The sequence below is a fragment of the Papaver somniferum genome, chromosome 5, assembly GCF_003573695.1.
Source record: "Papaver somniferum cultivar HN1 chromosome 5, ASM357369v1, whole genome shotgun sequence".
Lineage (NCBI taxonomy): Eukaryota > Viridiplantae > Streptophyta > Magnoliopsida > Ranunculales > Papaveraceae > Papaver > Papaver somniferum.
Genome location: NC_039362.1, coordinates 178,298,983 through 178,304,108, shown reverse-complemented (window position 1 = coordinate 178,304,108; position 5,126 = coordinate 178,298,983). Strand labels below are relative to the sequence as shown.

General features: G+C 37.3%; 1 pseudogene; it reads left to right on the top strand.

The window, feature by feature from the left end:
- Positions 1–684: 684 nt before the first annotated feature.
- LOC113280188 lies at positions 685–4,299 on the top strand (annotated as a pseudogene).
- Positions 4,300–5,126: the final 827 nt, after the last annotated feature.

The window sequence follows — 5,126 nt, the reverse complement described above, 5'->3', positions numbered from 1 at the left end:
CCTTTCCACTCTTGCATCTGAAGTTATGTGGTTAACCACACTCCTAGATGAGTTTCATGTTCCTTGTTCCACTCCTCAGCATCTCTACCGTGAAAACATGGAAGCTAGAGCACTTGCAATGAATCCAGTTTTTTCATGCAAGGTCCAAACGCATTGAAATCAAATATCACTATGTCAGAGATCTTATACTGTTATACAAGTTGGTGCTGTGGATGTCGAGTTTATCTCTTCAACTCTGCAGCTTGCTGATGTCCTTACTAAAGGATTGCCACTTCCACTCCTTGACAGCTTAAGATACAAGCTGATGCATTTATGCAACACCTCTACATCAGATTGAGGGGGTAGTTTATTAGGACAGTGAAAAACAGGAGTGTTACTCCAGCTTTTGTAAGAGGACGTGTTATGCACATTCCAAAAACACAAAGACGAAGAGAGTTGCATGCAACCGAAAGACTCAGATATTTGTTTGCACCTCCTTGGGTAGTGCTGGTGGAACATTATCACCTGATCAGTGAACCAAAACTTGTGTTTATGGCTAAAGAAATAAAGAAATAAAGGAATCCGCCCTCGCTGGGATTCGAATGTCAGACCTGTTATTCAATTCAGCTTCAGTCTATTTAGGGTTGTCTATGGATGTGACAATTAGAGCTGAAACCAATTTTCTTCTTCCTCCTAAACAGTATCATGATTCATCTAAGAAAGATAATCTCTAATCACCATTCTCCATTCCCACCTCCTCATTTGTTCTTTCTAAGTTTTAACAGAAGTTATGTCTCTAACCTATCCGATTTTGAAAGTGAAGTGATTAGTGATTGTAAGTCTGGGAAAATCAAGAAACTAGATGATGCTTTGGGTTACTTTGATAAATTGGTTGAAACGAATCATCTGCAATCAAGTATTGTATTCAATCATATAATTAGTTCATTGTCTAAAAATGGATGTTATTCAGATGTTATCACTTTGTATAACAAGATGAATTCAGTTGGGATACAACCTTGTTTCTTTACATTGAGTATGTTGATTAATTGTTGCTGTCAATTAAAGCAGACTGATTATGGGTTCATCTTGTTTGGTTGTCTTCTGAAGAGGGGTTATGATCCTAACATTATCACATTCACTAGTTTGATCAGGGGATTATGTTTGCAGGGAAAGATTCAGTGTGCCGTTAAGCTGTTTGACAAAATGATTAAGTGGGGAGTTCAACCGAATGCAATCACATGTGGTACGATAATAACTGGGCTTTGTAGAGTTGGTGAATTAGACAATGCTCTTGATTTGCTGAGGAACATGTCTAAATGGAATTGCGAAGCTACTATTGTTTCTTATAGTGTGATCATAGACACATTATGCAAAAGAGAATCAGTAGACGAGGCTCTGCATCTGTTTTCCGAAATGATAGATGATTCCAATATTGCACCAAATGTCATTGTTTATAATTCTATGATTAACGGGCTTTGCAAAAATGACAGGTTAAGTGAAGCGGTCAGACTCTTCGATAGCATGTCTAGTCGAGGAGTTTCTGCGAATTCGTGTACTTACAATTCTCTGATTCACGGGCTTTGCAATTCTGACATGTTAAGCGAAGCAATTAAAGTCTTCGATAGCATGTCTAGTCGAGGAGTTTCTGCGGATGCATATACTTACACTACTCTAATCAATGGATTTTGCAAGCGTGGGTTATGGAAGCAAACAATAAGATATTTTGATGAAATGGTTGGGATTGGAATTTCACCCGATGTAGTTACTTTTAATGTGTTAATTGATTCTTTGAGTAGAGAAGGAAGGATGGAAGAAGCTTACAGGATATTTAATGTGATGATTAAGTTACGTGAAGAACCTGTTGTATTTACTTATAGTTCCATGATACTTGGTCTGTGTTTAACAGGTAAGCTACAGGAGGCACACAGATTGTTTGACTCAATGACGGATAAGGGGCTCGAACAAGATGTTTACAGCTTCAATCTGTTGATTAATGGATACTGCAAAAGTTCTAGGGTGGGTGAAGCCATTCAACTATTTAAGGAAATGCGAATGAAGGGATTGAAACCGGACCCGGTTACATATAATACATTAATAGTTGGACTATGCAAGGCTAGAAAATTTATGTCTCACAGGTTAAGTGAAGCGGTCAGACTCTTCGATAGCATGTCTAGTGAGGAGTTTCTGCAGATTCATATACTTACAATTCTCTGATTCATGGGCTCTGCAATTCTGATAGGTTAAGCGAAGCAGTTAGAGTCTTCGATAGCATGTCTAGTCGAGGAGTTTCTGCGGATGCATATACTTACAATTCTCTGATTCACGGGCTTTGCAATTCTGACATGTTAAGCGAAGCAATTAAAGTCTTCGATAGCATGTCTAGTCGAGGAGTTTCTGCAGATGCATATACTTACACTACTCTAATCAATGGATTTTGCAAGCATGGGTTATGGAAGGAAACAATAAGATATTTTGATGAAATGGTTGGGATTGGAATTTCACCCGATGTAGTTACTTTTAATGTGTTAATTGATTCTTTGAGTAGAGAAGGAAGGATGGAAGAAGCTTCTAGGATATTTAATGTGATGATTAAGTTACGTGAAGAACCTGTTGTATCTACTTATAGTTCCATGATACTTGGTCTGTGTTTAACAGGTAAGCTAGAGGAGGCACACAGATTGTTTGACTCAATGACGGATAAGGGGCTCGAACAAGATGTTTACAGCTTCAATCTGTTGATTAATGGATACTGCAAAAGTTCTAGGGTGGGTGAAGCCATTCAACTATTTAAGGAAATGCGAATGAAGGGATTGAAACCGGACCCGGTTACATATATCATTAATAGTTGGACTATGCAAGGCTAGAAAATTTAAAACGGCACATAGCATGTTCATTGAGATGCAATCTGATGGGCTATCTCCGGATATAATTACATATAATGTATTTATTGATTCCCTGATTAAAGAAGGAAGGATGGAAGATGCTTCGAAGATATTTGATGGGATGATTACGTTGAGCAAAGAACCTGATATATGTACTTACAATTCCATGATACTTGGTCTATGTTCGATCGGTAAGCTAGAGGAGGCACACAGATTGTTTGACTCAGTTACGGATAAGGGCCTCAAACATGATGAATACAGCTTCAATCTGTTGATTAATGGATACTGCAAGACGTCTAGGGTGGATGACGCCATTCAACTCTCTAAGGAAATGCAGAAGAAGGGATTGAAACCTGACGAAGTTACATATAATACACTAATAGATGGACTATGCAAGGCTGGAAAAGTCAGAAAAGCACAGAGCATGTTAGCCGAGATGCAATCTTATGGGGTATCTCCGAGTATAGTTACATATAACGTACTTGTGAATGGGCTTTGCAAAGTTGGAAACATTGAGAAGGCAAGAAATTATTTTTTTGAGATCCCCAACAAAGGACTTGTGGCGGATGTTGTTACATATAACACTATGATCGATGGTTTGTTCAAAGAAGGGATGTTTATTGAAGCCGAAAAACTGATCATTGAAATGAAAAATAAGGGTTGCATACCAAATGCCTCTACGTATGATACCATTATTAGGGGTTACCTTTTGAAAAATGATGTTACAAGAGCATTAGAGTTTCTCAAAGAAAGGCGCGGAAGGAATTTGTCACTCAATGATGCCACAAAATCTCTGTTAGCCAGTTTCTTGTCTGCGGATCAGCTCAAAAACTTGGATTTTCCTTAAACCTGGCCAAGATTGAAGGAACTTGCAAAGGTAACGATTGCTAGCTGATTTATTTAGTTAGTTACTTTATGTTGGATTTTTTTCTTTCTGCAGTTATATAGATTATACATGTACTGCAGTTATATAGACATTTAGGCTGGTAGCATGTACACTAAAACACTGTTCATAGCTGTGGACATGAGCTTATCGCTATTTAAGAAAGAAATGACATAGCACTTGTCGTTATTTTTTAACGTGCGGCACTATATTTATATTATGTTCCTTGAATTAAAGATGCACAGATGAAATTGCTCAGACTGCCTGCAAAAACATAGGCAGAAACGTTAAAAAGTTTCAAAACGTTATAGTGACTGTCAATATTTTAAAACTGAATCAAATTCTTTGTAATAGTTATATGAAGCTTCTCTTCAATATAGATTTCCGTAATCCATGAATCGTTCTTGTCAGCTGCATCAAAACCTTATACTTGTAAAGAAGCATCACAGGAAAATGGTGAAACAAAAGAAACAGAATTGTAATCGCCTTGAACTACTATTGACCACATCATGACTGAGTTTCCCAGGATTTGGAATGCAAGCAAATTTTCCCCAAGCCGACTTCTCTTCATTAGGCTGTCTTTTGGGGTACCAATAGGATTGAACATCACCATTACAACGTTCATTCTGAACAACCATGTTTTCATTCACCATTGTATTGCACATCACTTACTGTTTACGGCTTTGTTTTCTACTAGGATGGGATTGCATCTTTGAGATCTCATTCATACTTTAGTTTTTTCATGCCTGCTTGTCCTGGATTTGCACCAATGTATTTCACCTCTGTTGCATAAATTCTACTTAACAAATAAATGAAATCTATGTGTTAAAAATTTAATAAAATGTTGTGGTATTGCATGTTGGCTTCTGCATTTTGTGGGTTAAGGTGAAATATACAGTTTACTCATGCATTTGGTGCAATAAGAAAAGCCAGTCCATCTAGGTGACAGGATGCCATCTGAGAAGCATCCGAAATGTCATCACTTACAGCAATATATAATCGCAATAAAGGAAATTATGCACTAGTATAGTGAAGACAGAACAAGAGCCTGTAAGTTTTGACAAGTACACTGACAAAATTATGTTTAGTGTCAACTAGATGCGTGCAGAGGGAATTACTCAGCCTTTTTTTTTTTCCGGAGCATGGAATTAATCACTTCATGGTACGCGTTCCATTTTAGTTTCTACCAGGAATAAGTTATTACGATGGGAACACAATATGCACTGAATTGATTGAATTCTTTTTTTTTTAAGTAGGAAAGAAGAGATTCATTAAAAATAAGAAGAAGGGTTAAGAGAAGACAGAAGTTCAAAGTGATACATTGTCTTACGTATTATGTCATCAATGTTTACTTGAACTGAGTTGGCATGGGGTTTAGAACT